Genomic DNA, 20,119 nt, shown 5'->3' with positions numbered 1-20,119 from the left:
GGCATTATAGATGAATGCCCATTTCCCGGCATTCTAGCGTTAACAGGAGAAACTATGTAATAATATTAAGCAACGTAACCAATAGTGAACGAAAACTATTCCACAGTATTTACAAATAAATAACAAAGAATAGTTAATTTCATCGGGTGGTGCGAGGATTAGGGGTAAATATTACGATAGGGATGGTGCAAGATGGATTATTATTGCAGTATTCTACCGATCAAGAATAAAGAATAAAGAAGAATAAAGAAATATTTATTATTCTTGGACCTTTGTGGTCCACTAAGAACATACAAGGGCTTACATTCATATTAGAGCTCAGTGCACAGAAGAAATAGATACATGCAAAAAAAAATAAAAAATAAATTGTAACAGAATATAGTGGCATATTGGTACAATTACATTTTTTCTTGTAATAGCATTTTAGTGAACATTAGATTTTTAAAAGACATCAGTGATTTTGCGGTTTTGATTGGTTCAGGAATACCATTCCATAGCCTTGACCCAACAACTGAAAATGAATTATCAAATGCAGTGGTTCGATGTTGAGGAACAATTAAAAAATCAGCTGATAATCAAGTTACAACATTGCGATATTTCTCTTTACTCTGAAAAAATTGCATAATGTATTCTGGCTGTTTGCAATTAAAAAGTTTGTATAAAAAAGAGGCAAGCATGTATTGCCTCCTTGTTTTTGCTTTAAGCCATTATAATTTAGAGAAATAAGGGGATATATGTACATCTTTTTTAAGATCATAAATGAACCTAACACACACATTTAATTGCCGTTGAATCAGGGTGTTAATCTTTTCGGTTAGGTCATTATATACAAGGCAGCAGTAATCAATATGGGGGAATATTAACGAGGATACAAGTTGCTTGCGTGTATGAGAGGGCATAAGGTTTTTATGAATTTTTAGCTGAAACAAGATCATGTTGATCTTATTTCTGATGGCTTTAACATGGTTTTGCCAAGACAAATTAGGCATCAATAAGACTCCAAGATTTTTAACGGAGTTTGCATATGATATTTCGGCATCACCAACAAAAATCTTGGGCAGAACATCAAAGTCGACATGTTTGAGTAGTTTTGAGGTACCAAATAACATAGATTTTGTTTTCCTAGGGTTAAGCACAAAGTTATTGTCTGCAGCCCATGAAGTGATGGCCTGAACGTCCTGATTTACTTTGGAAATTGCATCATTCAGCTCATACAAATGACAGTGAAAATAAATCTGTAGGTCGTCGGCATATAAGAGATATTTACAGTTTAGAATACACCTGGGCAGATCAAGGACATACAGGGAAAATAGGAGAGGACCAAGAACTGACCCTAAGGTAGTTTTCCATGGGGTACTAAAGAAGTGATCTGGGAATCCCAGATATGGGAATTCGTTTTTCCCCCGAACCATAAAGGAATTAAATAAATGCTACTCCTAACTTCGTTGGAGCACTTCCTTTTCATGAGTAAACGGCTGGTGTCCTAACACCCCCTGCCACACGCCTTATAAGCGGCTTGCGCGGTAACTTAAAAATGTAGGTTTGACCCTAGGTTCGCCCTGCTACTTATATAGAGGTCACTTTGATATCATCCCCAGTAAAAGAGCCTTCGTTTCCGATGTCTAGGTTAGGCAGTGGAAGTTCACGGCACACGATTCGGTGGACCGGCTTGTATCGCTTTCGGCGAACCTTGAAAGCGAAACGAAACAAAAAAAAAAGAGAATAAAAAAGCGGAAGAAAAAAAATCGACGAACGAGATACGCTGAAGAAGCGGAGGGGAAAGAAGGGAGGGGGCGATACAAGTTCCAATACGATTGTGCCTACAATGGAAATAAAAATTCGAAATATTTGACATTTTTTATTGATTGCGAAGTTCTAACACGTATCTCAATTTCGGCCGCTTTGAGATAGGTATCTTAAACGAAGCGTAATAACATTAAAAGAAATAAAATACATGCAAAAAAACAACTATTTGTTTGCCAATGAATGCTTCTTTTTCAGTTTTATGATCTTTTGGTTTTTAATTTCAGTGTGCAATTAAAAATATAAATCGTTTTTCTGCTCTCCTGAAAAGTTGCTATTTTTTGAGATACGTGTTGTTAGAACTTAGCCATCGTTATGCAGTATTGCAATGAATACACATAAGTCAAGTACTATAGGGGCCAAGTGTTACACGGGGCAAGTCATTGCGCAAGTTAGCACTGCATTCATTTCTCTAACTTGCGAGCATTAATTATTGCGTAGACGGATGCGTTACCGCTTTAAGGCCGTTTTACACGGGGCACGGAATTGCGCATGTTAGAACTACATTGATTTCTAAAATGGCGTGGAATTGCGCGAATTCATGAACGAAATTAGAACAGGGGCTATTTTTCCATCTCACGTCCACGCATTCTCGCATGTGTTCTGGCAATTTTGACTGCGCCTTCGTACACACGTCAGATTGTACAAGTACGTACCCCCCGTGTAAAACGGCCTTTACACGGTGCTAGCAATGAAGCATTCATTCACGAAATTTCGTCGTCTGTTGAGTCTTCGAGTACTAAGTTACTCGTAAGAACAAAGAACAAACGAAAATCAGTGCGCTACGTTGTTGACGTACTGGTCAGAGTGAGAAAAATTTAGGCAGTAAAAAAATAAAAGGAAACCGCCCTATTGCTCTCCTAGATCTCCAACACAAATGTTTCCCGATATAGACAACCACGGCGCTGAAAACGACTTAAAGCTAAAGTGTAGCTACCGCACCACACTTAAGGTTAGACTTAAGTGAAGTCACTTAAGTTAAGTCTGTAGTGATGACAAGGCATTAGTGACAGAAGAACTCATTGTAGCGTTGAGAAATGCCATTTACTACCTTGTATCCGCTACGCGAGCACAAGTCATATGTTCGCATCGCAACGACATTGACCCTAGTTACAGTAATGATTTGCTCCGCTAGATGTCACACTTGTTGTGGAAGGAAAATCATTTTTTTTTCGGACGTCATTTGTTGGTTTAGCTGAGTGGTTTGCAATTCTAATACAGGATGTTTTTGGGGGTTGAACTGGAATATTTTTATCTGAAATGAATATGAAACAAAACATTTTTTGAGCTCCGTTTGGGGCAATAATTCTTGAATAAATCGGCGACCTGCAATCGATAATTTCAATATAAAATTTTTGATATACATGGAAATAAAAAGTACTACAGAAGCAGGATTTTTCAAGTAGACATTTCACATAGAATATTCTGTGATTCCATGGGCGCACCCAACGAGGGGCAGGGGGGGCAGTTTCCCCCCCCCCCCCCCCCCTTAGAAGCAAAAATCGTAAAAGTCTTTAAGAAAAATGAGTAATGAATTGAAACGAAAGCATTCAACAAATTTTCTTTAAACCCACGAAAAATAAGTAATAGTATAAGATGTATAACTATAATAAAACTATTTTAAAAAATAACCTCATAAACTAATGTAACAACTTGGTTTGCTACCCCCTAGACCATGGCTTGCCCCCCCTGGTTATGATCCTGGGTACGCCCTTGTGCGTTTCAAATGTTTTCTAAACTGGTTTGTTCCAGTTTTTCGCTAGAGACGCAATTCCATACCGGGCGGCCATTTTGGAAACAAGTGAATGCCATCATCGCGAATATTTTTAGGCGTTGCACATGTGCTGTGCCATCCATTGTTGCTGTCTACGTGATTGCTTCGCCGCCTCGCTCACAGAGGTCACTGCCTGGCCGTGAAAAAAGATAAAAAAGGAGCGAGAAAAAAATTAAAATATGCGCCCTTCCCGAAAAAAGATATTAATTCGATTCGGAGACTCCGAAGGTCCACGGCCGATTCGTTACAAGGTTAAGAGCGAAGGTGGAGCCACCAGCGGACGAGGCCGCGAACTAGGAAATGCGCGCTGTCCCTTTCTTTAGGCCGCTATACACGGCGAATGACTTGAATTCGCATGATCATTCAGCATGATCCAGCGCATGATCATTCACCGTGTATGACGGAACAATTCCCGAATGAACCTTCACGCGCATGATCATTCAGTGGAAATTAGAACATGTTCTATTTTGCTCGCAATATCCTGTAAATGATCACGCGATCATTCAGCATGATCATGCGCATTAACATTAACCGTGTATTTTCACGGAACAATTCGCCAATGAACCTTAATGCGCATGATCATTCAGTGAAAATTAGAGCATGTTCTATTTTTCTCGCATGATCCTGTGAATGATCACGCGATCATTCAGCATTATCATTCATACTGTATAGCGGCAACCTGCTCTGACAACAATGGTGGAAACTAATGGGTGAAAGTATATCCTTCCGCGTGTAACCATTAAGTAGATAGATATATTATTTGCTCTAGATTGCCCTTGCAATATCGACCTACTGCCATGTGACTTCCATGTTTGTGCTGGAATGAAGATGTGACTAGGAGGGAAGAGTTTTCTAACGAGCGATGACCTTCGGGATGAAGTAAAAATTAATTGGAAGTCATTCGCGGCAAAATCCTATGAAGAAGGCGTAGAAATGCTTGTCGACAGGCACGACCAATAGGATGGTTTCCTATTATTTTTTTGTTGCCTAATTCGAAAGATTATTATGAAATATGTACTCCTGGAGTACATATTTCAGGCTTTTAGATTTTTAAATGACGAAATCAATTTCTCGCGATTGAATGAAAAGTGAATAGTTTGAAGAGCGTGAAAACGCGACGGCTAAGTAGAATTGCTGGTAAAAGCCCGAGTGACGTCATTCTGGTTCCCGCTCCGGCAAGTGAGATGACCGTGGTGCGAGGCTTTGAGCGCTGATACGACGCAGGATGCTAGCAAGTAGCAGAGTACTCTACTAGCAGATAGCGCTTGGCTTAAATAAGGATTATTAATACCTTATCAAACGAAGGAATCTTTCCGACCTTTGGCAGTTTAAAAGGTGATTATTAAGAGATGTTTCCCTGAGCTCTGTGCCTCATGCATGCATTGGTAATCTCAGACGATGTAATAACTCCTATGTACTCGTAGAGAAACTAGGTATTCTTTGACGCCACGTGGAGTGGCATTAACATTCGTCTATACTGGGATTACTAAAACCAAATAATTCGTATATTATGAATACACTAATGGTGGGTAACAAATCGCAATCAATGCCTTTCGTTTTTTTGATAAAGGAAACTACCCTATTGTATGCTTCATGTTGGTGATTGGTCACCTCCTGCCAAACACTCCAGAGGTGTCTCGCAGGGTATTATGTAGATGTAGACACCTCATTAATAACTGTAGGTGCATTATTAACGGAGAATCTAAGGAATGACAGAAAAAGATACTTTCTACTAACATATATGATGTATAGTAAGAAAAAAAGAATTGAAAAATGCATATTTAGTCTATGAATTGGCCTTTTACCTTCTCCCCACTTGGCCCTCATATCTTTTTCAGTGCTATGCCCTTGACGTTTTCTTGACGGAGGGGAAGTTGAACGCTTCTTTATATATACAGGCACACGTTACCTCTCTCTCTCTATATCTCCCTGTTTCCCCACTCCAGTTAACCACATTGCTATCCTCCTTCCCCTCCCCTCTAGCCACACACAAAAAAAAGATAAGGAGGAGAAAAAAAAGAAACACGAAATTCGCCCTCCACCGAAAAACACTTTGAAGGCCAGTCACCCACTCTGCGCGCTCCGTCGCTTCGGCCAAGGACACAATTGGGCGGGCGGTGGTGGCGACCCTGGCGGATGGAGTGGGAAGCGGTGATGAATCTACTGCGGAAAGTTGAAATCGTTAGTGACGCGTCGAATGCCCTGTTTTGTTTCTTCTTTTTTAAATTTCAAAGTCGAATGCGGAGCTGAAATGCAAGATGACTACATACCACTGGCGTAGCCAGAGGAAGTCCAGGGGGTCCGGACCCCCCCCCCCCGAAATATACAAACACAATTATTTTCTGACGAATACCCTACTAGTACCTAAAGGATTATATCTGTATATATTTAAGATTTCGAAATACATATTATGCATTTTTTATACATGTCTAAAAATCCATCCCCCTGTATACCAGAATATTTAAAATATACAAGTAATATCCTTACCACGGATCATCAGACATGTATAAGATACGTATAATATACATATTTACGACGAGTTATACGTATTTAATCAACATAAAATCCATATTATGGCAGCAGATATAATAAGTATAATATCCAGATATTATCTGCGTGGTAGAGGACATTTGCATGTATTTTATACAGATATAATATGTATACAGTGTATACTATGATACATATTAAATCTAGATACAATCCTATTGGTGCTACTAGGGTATTTCTCAGGTTTGCAGCCAGGTTAATGCTTTTATACAAGCCGACGTTTCGGGAGACGACTTGTCTCCTTTCTTCGAGGCTGTGTTACTTTATGGAAGTCCAATTTCACACTGAACTGGATCGACCGTTTACCGACGACAACAATGCGGCTCAAGTGTCGTCCGATTGGCTGTACGTCTTTTGAAATTCTTCACGTTCAACCATTTAGGCCGTTTTACACGGTACACGGAATTGCGCAGGTTAGAGCTGCATTAATTTCTAAAATGGCGTGCGAATGCATGAACGAAATTAGAAGTGGGGCTATTTTGCCCTCTCGCATCCACGCATTCTCGCATGTGTTCGCATGACGTAACACGGGCTTTTCCCAGCATTCATACTTAGCCGCCGCGTTTTCGCTCGAATGAAAATTTATACTTTTCATTTAATCGCATAAAGTAGGTATTGTCATTCAAAATCTAAAACCGTGAAATATAGTACTCCAGGAATAATAATCTTTGGATATAGGCAGTAAAAAAGATAGGAAACCACCATATTGGGGACATTTGACTGTAAACTGGTTTGTATACGCAGGACTATTGATAGGATTAATGGCATCGCTCGCTAGGATCGCTCATTTTTTCATAGTTGTAGTTTTTCATAGTTTTCGTAGTTCATAGCCTTGCATGTATTTGCTCCAGGAATTACTAACCATTAGCAATTTTTTTGATGAATAAGCATGTGTATTTTTCTAGTGTTCGTAATATTTCTATTACCGTGTGGAGTGCATGTGGCGGTCCTCTTGCATGCTGCATGTTGGTGATTTTTCACCCCCTGCCAAACACCCTAGAGGTGGCTCGCAGTGTATTATGTAGATGTAGATGCCTCCATTCGATTCCATCCACGAAAAATTTTCCTTTCGCTCGCGTTGAAAAGCAAAGTGTTTCAGTGTTCGATCATAATTTTTTTTCTCTCCGCGGCGTTGGGAATGGTGTGGGAATAGAATCTTGAGGTCAGCGCACCTGATTGGTTGACCGTGGAGGGGAGGTGGGAGGGGAGGAGGAGTGAGGGGAATATAGGGGAAAGTTGAGTTCAGTGTCTGACCTTGGACTGCAAAGAAGGCTTTCCTCGTCTCCTGCTTCCTCCATCCTAACCGTGAAACGGAGGCCACGGAGAAAAGGTGAAGGTGACCGAAGGCAGTGGAGAACAGTGGAGATGTGGCATGTCGTTCATGTTTCTGATTCAATCATTATGATTCGGGTCACTTGAAAGATTTAATCAATAGGGTGGTTTCCTATCTTTTACAGTTCAAGTTCAAAAAATGTTTATTTCCATACTGCAAGTTTTACATGAATATTTACATAGTGAGGTAGAATATTATAATACATATATACAGTAGGTCCCCGTTATAGGAAATGTTCCTCTTCAGGCTATCTTGTACATTATTTCTACTGTATAGATACCTTTTTCTCAACTTCTACGCAACCAAACTCTACAAATGAGGTACCAAAATGCACAGAATTTATCAGAGAACACGCGACGGCGTATCTTACTTCCTAAATATTACTATTGTTTCCTAAAATTGGTTTTTAAATAATAAAAAAAAAAAACTGGTAAATATTCCTGACGTTAACGGCGCACAAACTGACACATTTGTTCGTTTGCAACAATATCTCGCATTCTTCAAATAACTTTTATCAAAATGCGGCTGATTCCACGTTCAAGTCTCCTGTTGATACGTAGGTATGAGTCATCATGTGCGTTTTAACAGAGGATAGTGTAATTACTTCCAGTGTTGTGTTTAAAGAGGTCCTCTGATCTCAATTTGTACATGAACATTCCAATTGAATTTGTACATAAGACCTTGCCTTTTTTTCTACATTTTAAAATTAGAAACGCGCCTATCCCTCTGTGGACCTGCATTGAAAAGAGCGGGGGAAGCCCGCTGGGAGCGGGCGCAGCTCGCTCGTCTCTTTTTTTCTTCACACAATAACTATTTAAACATCCTACATCTATTTAAAATAGTGTTATGCGTAACAGAAAACACTAACAACATAGCTATGTAAAATGATATAGTTTAATATTCGTAGGAATACTCGCTTTTGAATACATATTCTATTATTCACTGAATTGATGCACCAGCTCACGGATAACATTGCACATTAAAAAAGATATTACGGGAAAAAAGAACGTAAAAAATAAAACGTTATCGCTATAACAACCAATGAAAATGAAATCATTTTTACATACAGATCTTTAATAGAAGGTTTTCTTTAGAAATCTTTCGACCTCATTCGTGTATCGGCAACAAGACAGGAATGTAAATTAGCGAAAAAAGAATGAGCGATTTCCTACCTTATATATCTCCTCTATTCGTTTTAATAAACGTCTTTGATGAAAACAAATTTTTGTTCATGTGGGAAGAAGCGATTAAGAAATTGACTTTTCAAAAATTACTTTGTAAATTTCTGTCATATACTTCCCCCGCCAAGCTCCACGCTGCTGCGACACATCAGAATGCATTCAATCCGCCGAAAACGTAATCGCCCGAAGAATGGGGTGGTATCCTATAATTTTTTTATTGCCTAAATCGAAAGATTAGTACGCACTTCACACTTTTAGATTTTTAAATGACGATATCTATTTTTCGCGATTAAGTAAAAAGTGAAAATTTTCAAACGCGCGAATTCGCGACGGCTTAGTATGAATGCCGGGAAAAGCCCGTGCGACGTCATTCTGGTTCCCGCTGACACAAAGTGAGGTGACTTTGGGGCGAGGCTTTGGGCGCTGATACGATGCAGGCTGCTAGCAGGTAGCAGAGTACCCTGCTAGCAGGTAGCGCTTGGCTTAAATAAGGATTATTAATACCCTGTCAAACGAAGGAAACTTTCCAACCTTAGCCAGTTTTAATAGGTTATTATTAAGACATGTTTCCCTGAGCTCTGTGCCTCATGTATGCATTGGTAATCTCAGACGATGTATAACTCCTATCTACTCGTATAGAAACTAGGTCCCTGTGACGTCACGTGGAGTGGCATCGCATGGGCGCCAATCTGGCCTTTTTCAAATGAGGATAAAATTGACCATTAACATTCGTCTAAACTGGGATTTCTAAAACCAAATAATTTGTATATTATGAGTACACTAATGGTGGATAACGAATCCCAATCAATGCCTTTCGTTTCCTTTGATGAAGGAAACCACCCTATTGGCTCCAACAGGAGGAAAGAAATCATTCTGATTTGTCGTCTAATCCCTTATTTTCTTCCTGCCATCAGGTCCACCAAAATACGATTGTAAGATACGGATGTGCTCCACGTTGTCTCAGAAAAAATATTCTCCGAATCGATTAGGTAAATTTGGTCTATACTTCAAACTACGCTCATGAAATCAGCAAAGCGATAAATTAAGAGAGATTTTTTGCCGAACGGATAGATATGGGAATTCGTTTTTCCCCCGAACAATAAAGGACTTTAATAAACGCTTGTCCCAACCTCGTTAGAGCACTTCTTTTTTTTTTTGTATATCTGTAAACGGCTGGTGTCCTAACACCCCCTGCCACACGCCTTTTAGGCGGCTTGCAGGGTATTATGTAGATGTAGATGTAGATGAATCAATAGATTGGAGCGCGGCCCCTGTATCGTATGCAATACTCACGACATACATGATGCGCCATGTTGGAAATATTAGGATGGCGTCACAGTTAGGCGTGGTGTTGACGTAGATGCCCGTGAACCAATCAGATGTCATCCTCATCGTCAAAAGTAAACAATCACAAAGGTCTTTTTACACGAGGCACGTAATTGCGCACGTTAGAGATGCATTTATTTCTCAATATGGGCGTGCGATTGCGCGAACGGACTTGGATACAGTTGCTATTTCGTTATCATACAGATATATAAAAATTCATGAAAATTTTATTTCGTATCCGTGATCACTTTTATAGCTATTTTGTTATTAAACAATAAAGTATGGAGGTATTTTTTAAAAAGTGAACCGCATGACTTATTTATGCATTGGTCGTTAATTATATGACTTTTCAAAATTACTTATTTTAATCACCTCTGTAGTTAGTGTGCGGTTTATTCGGTATTTTCCATACACTCGCTCACCAGCAACAAACACTCATTTATTTAAAAAAATCGATACATATATTACGTCGTTAAACTTTCGTTTTTTGGTCAGGCTTAAGTATATTTATTTTTCAAGCAACACCAAAATTTTGAGGTGTGTTCCCACTTGGGAACATGATTGAAAACTCATTTAAAAGTGTTTCTCGGATTTTATTTCATAACATCTCTTTATTAGTTGTAAAATAAATAGAGTATGCAAAAAAATAATAAAAAGAAGTTAGTAAACAAAGTCTTTTACGCATGGGTTCTTGCCTACGAACACAAGTTAGGCTGTGCAATAGGGTAGTTTCCTTCATCAAAGAAAACCAAAGGCATTGATTGCGATTCGTTACCCACCATAAGTGTATTCATAATATACAAATTATTTGTTGTCAGAAATCCCAGTCTAGACGAATGGCAAGGGTCAATTTTTATCCTCATTTGAAAATGGCCCGATTGGCACCCATGCGATACCACTCCACGTGACGTCACAGGGACCTAGTTTCTATACGAGTAAATAGGAGTTTTACATCGTCTGAGATTACCAATGCATGCACGAGGCACTGAGCTCAGGGAAACATGTCTTAATAATCACCTATTAAAACTGCTTTTGGTAGGAAAATTTTCTTCTTTTGATAGGGTATTAATAATCCTTATTTAATCCCAGCGCTACCTACTAGCAGGGTACTCTGCTACCGGCTAGCAGCCTGCGTCGTATCAGCGCTCAAAGCCTCGCCCCAAGGTCAAATCACACGGCGATAGCGGGAACCAGAATGATGTCACACGGGCTTTTCCCAGCATTCATACTTAGCCGTCGCGTTTTCGCGCGCTTGAAAATTTTCGCTTTTCATTTAATGGCTAAAAATAGATATCTTCCTTTAAAAATCTAAAAGCGTGAAATGCGTACTCCAAGAGTAATAATCTTTCGATTTAGGAGAATAAAAAAGCAATAGGAAAACACCCCATTGTTGAGGGAAAGGTGGAGGGCGTGCCTATTACGTGCCTGCGTATAACGGCCTTAAGATAGGTTTTTACGCAGCTCTCCATTCCTCTCACCTACCCGCTAACCTTTTAATAGATACATATTTCTTCTCTTTTACACCTTTTTTAACTTATTATCCTATGTAACTCATTTGGGGCCGTCCCTTGCTCTTCTTCCCTTCCACCTGTCCTTCTACGATTGTCTTCATGAGGCCATAATGCCTCATATAATGTAGCCAACTTAATATAGTGGTTTCCTATTATTTTTTATTGCCTAAATCGAAAGAAGAATCGACAGAAGAATTTTAAAAATGGAGGTTGCGTATTATTTCACTCAATTCCTAATTTATTCACCAAATTCTCACTTTTATTATTACGTAAGTATTCTGGTTTTATCAAATACTATAATTTTCATCATTTTCTTCCATTTCCATCAATTACAACATTGCTTATCACCCGAAATATACACACGTAATTTACATTTATCAGAGATACATAGTTCCAAAAAAATTATTTTCACTTTGGTTATGTACGGATGGACAAAGCTGAAACTTCAACAGCTTACTAGTCACGAGTGTTACTTTCCAGTCAACATTAATTTTTCGCACTAAGAGAGTAATTTATAGGAGATTCTATGGACTGAATGAATACCCGTCGTAACGCAAAAAAATTAATTTTGATTTTTTAAAAATTGCTTTCGGCAATTTTAGTGTCCCCCCTAGTATATGCATATGCATATTTGTACGGTTACCAAGGGATGCTAAACGTTAACAATTAAAACCTTTCTCAAGCATAAACAATATAAAAGTTTAGGTGTTTGTAAGTAAATTAACCATTTACGTAAAATAACAAATATAGTTTAATTATAGGCGAAATAAAATAAACAATAATATACGTATAATATGCTAATTAATACTAAGAGAACAATTTCTAGGAGATTCTACAGACTAAACAATACCCGTCGTAACGCAAAAAAAATAATTTTTTTTTCAAATCCGGCTATTTTAGTGTCCCCCCTAGTATATGCATATGCATATTTGCACGGTTACCAAGGGATGCTAAACGTAAACAATCATACCTTCCTCGAACATAAACAATATAAAAATTTAGGTTTTTGTAAGCAAATCAACCATTTACGTAAAATAACAAATATAGTTTGATTATAAACGAAATAAAATAAACAATAAAATATAATTATACAATAATATATGATTCAACATTAATAAGGATTAAGCAATAAAATATATAATATATGTGTGATAAAAAATAATATATATTAATAATAAAGGATATATGTTTATTGTTTGTTTATTATTTTAAATTTAATAATAATATGGTGCCGCAAAAACTCGCGATATGGTTAAATATTTGTACGGTGTCAGTATTGTGATATTTTGTTTTTCTAGTCAAGATTAATTTTTAATACTAAGAGAACAATTTCTAGGAGATTCTATGGACTATATGAATGCCCCTCGTAACGCAAAAAAATAAATTTTGATTTTTTTTCAATTGAGCCCGGCTATTTTCGTGTCCCCCCGAGTATATGCATGATAGGCATGATAGTGCTTCTGTTATTCACCCAGGGCACGTAGATAAGCATCCTAGTCGCATTAATGCCGTACCAAAAGGTTCAACGGCGACTGCGACATAAATATCCACGCTCCGAAGCCACGGGGAACTAATTTTCGCAGCGGAGGGAACTGATACTCTCGCAGGGGAGAAGGGTAACGAATGCTTTTGAAGATAATATATCACTCCGCGGCCGTTACTTTTATTTTCTATTTCTCCCACCGGGAGGCAGTAATAGGCCAGGGTGCAACGCCCTACATCCTATGCACCTCTCCTACCCCAAAGACTGCACGTGTCTATTAATAGTCAATCCTTGCTCTTCGCGTTCTATCTTTTAATAGGGTAGCTAGGGGCCTAGAACGGACGTTTTCGGTCTGCTCTGCGGTTCGAATGTCTAGGATATCTAGCCCAGGAGCGAGACCCCATCCAGGGATAACGCCTAGGATAGAAAATGAGATCTGTGTGTGAGAATATCTTGAATGAAGTCACGCAGAAAAAAGGTGGAATGTATTTAGGTTAGGAGGGGAAGGTTTGTTTGTTTACGTTTGGTATCCCTTGGTAACGGTACAAATATGTTGCCGAAAAACTCGCGATAGGATTAAAATATTCGTACCGTGTTAGTATTGTCATGTTATAGTATTTCTTTATTTAGTACAAGAGAGGTTATTCACTTAAACACGTTTTAATGCAACGGAAACCAGAATAAAATCGTGAATAATAATTTTGAAAATCGAGTTTCGGAATTATTTTACGACACTGGTTAATTTATTTACAAAAACCTAACTGTGTATATTGTTTATATTTGAGGAAGGTTTGGGTGTTTACATTTGGCATCCCTTGGTAACGGTACAAATATGGTGCCGAAATACTCGCGAAAGGATTAAAATATAATAATGATAATAATAATAATATAACTTTATTCCATTTACATTCAAATATATTACATTAGAAAACACTTGAATAATTATGGTATATATAGGTACCCCTTACTGAATAGTTATCTACCATCTTACACTTTTTGCACAGGTCTGGTGCTAACATACATGAGAAGTAATTTTATTTCTTTGCATTCAGTTATATGTTATCTTACCGATTGCATTCATTATTACAATATATTTCAAATATTTACACAAGGATAATTATCTTTCTTATATAAACGCATAATTACATACATAGAATATACATTATACCTTTTACTGTAAACTTTTTATGCCACCTTTCTTAATAGAAACTCTACTTCCTCATACCTCATAAGCCATTTCTTTTACAGCGGATGCAAATCACCATCTTTTTTCCGAGTTTGCCGCATTACTTGTCAACATACTAAATAATTTAGGCCCTATGTATTTGTATGACTGTCGATAAAGTTCAGTCGTCGGCCTAGGTATATCAAAGTTTATTTGTACCGTGTTAGTATTGTCATGTTATAGTATTTCTTTATATAGTATAATAGAGGTTATCAACTTAAACACGATTTAACGCAACGCCAACCAGAATAACTTCGTAAATGATAATTCTGAAGAACAAGTTGGAGAATTATTTGACGTCATTGGTTAATTTATTTACAACACCTAAATGTTTATATTGTTTATGCTTGAGGAAGGTTTGTTTGTGTAAATTTAGCTTTCCTTGGTAACCATACAAATATGGTGTCGAAAAATCTCTATATGGTTTAATATTTGTAATCTGTGAGTTTTGAGATGTTATACTATTTTCTTCTGTGGTATAAGAGAGGTTATAGAGAAAATATTAAAATAATAACATTTTGATGCAATGGCGACTAAAATAATATTATAATAAGGTGACATAATTAATATGAAAATCGGGTTTAATATTTAATTTACGTCAGTGGTTAATTTATTTAAAAAAACCTAACTGTTCACATTGTTTTGCGTAGTATGAAAGAGGTACTACGAAAATTATTATTATTATTATAGTATTCTACCGATTAAGGTAGGTTTCCATGGAGTGCTAAAGAAGTGATCTCGAAGCCTCCCTCTCCTTCCAGCACTGCCTTCTTCAATTCACTGCAAGGCCTACTCCCTTTCAATCTATCTAAAAATCCTATTCTTCTCCTTCCCCTCCCTCGTTTACCCAATATTTATACCCTCTATAGCACTATTTTCAACATCCCCTCCCCGCTAAGCACTCGCTCCATCCATACCTTCTGTCTCCTCCGTTCCTCATCTAGAAGCTGTCTCTCTTCACCCACCATGTCCAGCACTTACTTGTACATCTCTTTATACTCTTCAAGTATTCGCTCCATCCATACATTCTGTCTCCTCCGTATCTCATCTAGAAGCTGCCTCTCCTCACCCACCATGTCCAGCACTTACTTGTACATCTCTTTATACTCTTCAAGTATTCGCTCCATCCATACATTCTGTCTCCTCCGTATCTCATCTAGAAGCTGCCTCTCCTCACCCACCATGTCCAGCACTTATTTGTACATCTCTGTTTACCCTTCAAGTACTCGCTCCATCCATACCTTCTGTCTCCTCCTTATCTCATGTAGAAGCTGCCACTCCTCGCCCACCATGTAGAGCACTTATTTGTACATCTCTGTCGACTCCACGAGTACTCGCTCCATCCATACCTACTGTCTCCTCCGTAACTCATCTAGAAGATGCCTCTCCTCACCCACCATGCCCAGCACTTATTTGTACATCTCCGTCTACTCCACAAGTACTCGCTCCATCCATATATTCTGTCACCTCCGTATCTCATCTAAAAGCTTCCTCTCCTCACCCACCATGTAAACTTGGTGTAAGGGCCAGCAGAATAGCCTGATGACATGATAACGTGATTATATTAAAAAATCGAGTTCGAGAATTAATTTTCGTCAACTTCAAAACATTTACCAAATTCTCACGGCTATTATAGTAAGTACTCTAATTTTATCAAATATTACCATTTTGATGAATGCATTTTCCATTCATTTTTTACAGATAATTTCAATAATTTTATTTTCTTGTTACATTTTTTTTCTAGAGTTATCGGGATGGGGCCAAAATCATTAGTTTGATCAATTTTTCTGTTGATTTGGAAAAACAAACTAATTCATGTATATATTTTTTCGGTTTTGCTACCGTTTAATCTTTGGTAGGCTTTAAATCGATGCTTACTATCCTTTGAATTGTACACAGGGTGTCCCATCAATGTTGACGACCCGAAATAACTTTTTGTCCAAACGCAAATTCAAAAATGTGTCAAGCAAATGTTCATTAGCCGTCAAGGGGACATTAATCAGCATGATTGCCTTCCTTGTAGCTTTGTTATTTACAAAGATATGACCAGCGGTATGTCTTTTTTAAATGGCACCCTATATTTTTTATGAATGACTGGTGTGCATTTTACTATGTTTTCATTCGTTCACCATGAACGTCAGGTAAGTGGAGTAGTTCAAATACCCGCGTACCTGCACTAAGCGCTAGTGAGTCAGTCATTTTTCATAACACAGTGTTTGTGTTAATGGTCCACCGTGCTACATTTTTGAATAAGTCTTTAGGAGAGGAAATGAATTGCCGAATAAAAAATATATGGTGCAAAGAGAGACCTGCTTACAGCGGGAAACTTAAATATGGAAGTAAAGAAGCAGTTTATAAGAACCTACATCTGGAGTATGCTCCTATACGGAAGTGAGGCATGGACAATGACCGCAGCGGAGAAAGCAAGGATAGAGGCCTTTGAAATGTGGTGCTACAGAAGAATGATGAAAATCAAATGGATCGACCGAGTTAGTAACGAGGAAGTCCTAAGAAGGGTTGGAGAGAAGAGAAGCCTCATGAAAACCTTAATAAGAAGACGGAACGACCTTATAGGTAATATATCTTGAGACATGATGGTCTGACGAAGACAATCGTCGAAGGGCAAGTGGAAGGCAAGAATGGAAAAGGAAGACCTCGAACAAAATATATGGAACAAGTAAAGAGAGATGTGAAAGAGAAGAAATACGTAGGAGTGAAAAGATTAGCTGATTGGAGAACTGAGTGGAGAGCTGCGTCAAACCAAGTGATGATGATGATGGTGCCATTTAAAAAAGGCATACCACTGTTCATATCTTTGTAAAAAAGAAAGCCACAAGGAAGGCAATCATGCTGATTAATGTCCCCCTGGGGGCTAATGGACATTTGCTTGACACACTTTTGAATTTGCATCTGGACAAAAAGTTATTTCGGGTGGTCAAGATAAATGGGACACCCTGTATTATTATCGAATTTCAATGTGTGAGATCTTTTGTTATTAGCAATCAACATATTGGAAAAATGTCCCTGTGTTTTATGCAATACCCACGACCTACATGATGGTCCATGTTAGAAATATTAGGATGGCTTCACATCTCGGTGTGGCGCTGACGTAGCCGCCCGCGAGCCAATAACATCCCATTATTATCACAAGTACACAATCCTAAGATTGTTTTTACCGTGCTGTTGTATTCACTATCCTTTCCTTAGCGACGTATTTCTTCTCTTTTACATCCTTTATAACCCTTTGTCCCATGTAACTCATTCGTGGCCGTCCCTTGCCATTATTCCCTTCCAACTGTCCTTCTAAGATAGTCTTCATCAGGCTATCATTTCTCATAATATGGCGCTCTCTCGATTTTCTTAGGTTTATTAAGACGAAAGGATATTCCAGTTGATCAATTTTAATAATACTTAATCAGCAACAAGATGGAGAACGTCCTTTTTAAAGGAAGATATCAATCAACAACTTCAACAATACGTTAAGGAAAAAAACAAATACAGAGGAATAACAAAAATAAATAAACAAAATACAAACGATTGCATTGCACTTAAAGTAAGAGAAATTTGTATGTACAACACCAACTAAGTTGTCCCGTCTTCTGCTTAAAGTATTTAGGAGGCTTCTCCTTTCTCCCACTCTTCTAAGCACTTCCTCGTTATTTACGCGGTCGATCCATTTTATCTTCAGCATACTTATGTATAGCACCACATTTCGAATGCTTCCACTCTTGACTTCTCTGCTGCTGTCAACGTCCAAGCCTCGCTTCCATTGAGAAGGAAACTCCATATGTAGCATCTGATGAATCGTTTCCTTACTTATGTGCTTGTATTCTCAGATGTAAGAAGATTCTTCTTTATGTAGAAATCCCTCTACGCCTGCGCTATTTTAATGACTATTTCTTTCTTGACTCGTACAACGTTGGTAGTTTAAACGGAAACTCTTTCACCTCTTCAAGCTTATGCATTCTTAATTTAATGTTGGTCTTATTCTCCTCTCATTGGCTTCTATTATTGGTTGTACACAGTAGTCAGCGATTTATGTTAACGTTGTTACGTACCATTTCCACTCTGATGAAGTAGAATAATATTGAGAAATATGATTTGATTCCTTCCCGGCGAATGATGCGGGTAAACTCTTTTTGGGATTCCCACCGGGTTAAGTTTTTAACTCTTATTTTTTATCCCCATTTTAGCTTCTCTGTTCACCCACTCTTTCTTGAGGCCATTTTACACGGGGCACGGGGCACGGAATTGCGCAGGTTAGAGCTGCATTAATTTCTAAAAATGGCGTGGAATAGCGCGAACGCATGAACGATATTAGAAAAGAGACAATTTTGCCGTCTCGCATCCACGCATTCTCGCATTTGTTCTAGAAATTCACCGCTTTACGCGACGCAATTTTGATTGCGCCTTCGCACGTACGTCAGATTGCGCAATCCCGTGTACCGTGTAAAACGGCCTTTAGAGGTAGGTTTAACCTAAAATAGTTAAAAAAAAACGGGGCAGTCGTGGGACTGGCTGACAGAAGTGAAAACTGAAATAATTATTATCCATTTATTTTTTATATAGATTTAATATTATTAAAGAACTAATTTTTCCAGTAATACTCATTTTTCAACAAAAATTGAAATAATTTTTTTCAGCAAACTGTTTATTATTAAATATATATTAAAAATACGCTGTGTATGAATAGAAAGTAGCATCATTTACATATTAAAATATAGTATGCTTTTATTTCTTTTATTTAATATGCTTTAGACCTATAATTGTTCGCTATGCACATAAAAGAAACTGCCTTAAATTGTACTGACCTGTATTTTTATAGCGTGTAGGCACACTCTTCTGCACGTTCATGCACGAGCTCTTTATATTTAATGAACTTATACAATATACACTATAGATTTTTATTTTCAATTTTAATATTTTTAAAACAAAAAGACTTTAGCAGTCTATATATTAACAATGTTTATTTACTATACCTAGTCAGCCTGCGTAGTTGAAATATCCATTGTAAATTATTTTAAATTGAATGAGATTGAGAAAAAAATCCTCCCCGGCGGGGAACCGAACCCCGGTCTCACGCGTGACAGGCGGGGATACTGACCACTATACTACCGAGGAAGTGATAGTTAAAGACGAATTTTAAGACGCAAATGTATATCTCGCTGCAGCGATCGCGGTGTCGGGTCGGTGACGCTCACACGAATTCTATGCTTTTTCCCCATGCCGCTAAAGTGCTTAACGCCGCTAAAGAAGTGTTCACTTAAAAAAAAACGATAGAACGAAGATGGAAGTGGTAATTACATACTTCATTCACTTGGATTATTACACCCCACCCGACGCCGATTGACATCAGACATCAATTTTATTCACTGCATCATTCCATCAGTCCATCAGATGCATCTTCTAACTTTTTTTTCACTCCGCAGTCCAGCTCGAAAAACCCGCAATACTGGAACTCCACACTAGCTCAACTTCCGTCTGGCAATATCTCATACAACCCATTTTACCGCTTTTACCTTCTATTTTCAATTCAATCTCAAATACTTCTTCCTCTCTTGACCTTTTTGCCTCCCGCACCAATTTTAATAGCCAATTGAAAAGACTATCTTTTTGACACCCACCTTTTGTATGCACTGTACATGTTGAACATGATTGCTATTTATGAGATTATATGTATGCATGTTTTTTTTATGGTTTTTGCATAATTTATTTTGTTTATGAAGCCAATGTAAAAGGCTTTAGTGATATTTTGGCGTTATACAAATAAATAAATAACTAAATCATCAAAAATCGATTCGAAAATTTGGAACTTTTAGCTATAAATGTATGATGGAGATAAAATTGTTCGAACTTAAATGTTATGAGGAAGTGCTTAGAAGAGTGGAAGAATAGAATAGATAGAGTAGAATAGAGCACGCGAAGAGGGCTTGCTA

This window comes from Ischnura elegans (assembly GCF_921293095.1).
Source record: "Ischnura elegans chromosome 13 unlocalized genomic scaffold, ioIscEleg1.1 SUPER_13_unloc_3, whole genome shotgun sequence".
NCBI lineage: Eukaryota > Metazoa > Arthropoda > Insecta > Odonata > Coenagrionidae > Ischnura > Ischnura elegans.
This window is presented reverse-complemented; position numbering follows the sequence as displayed.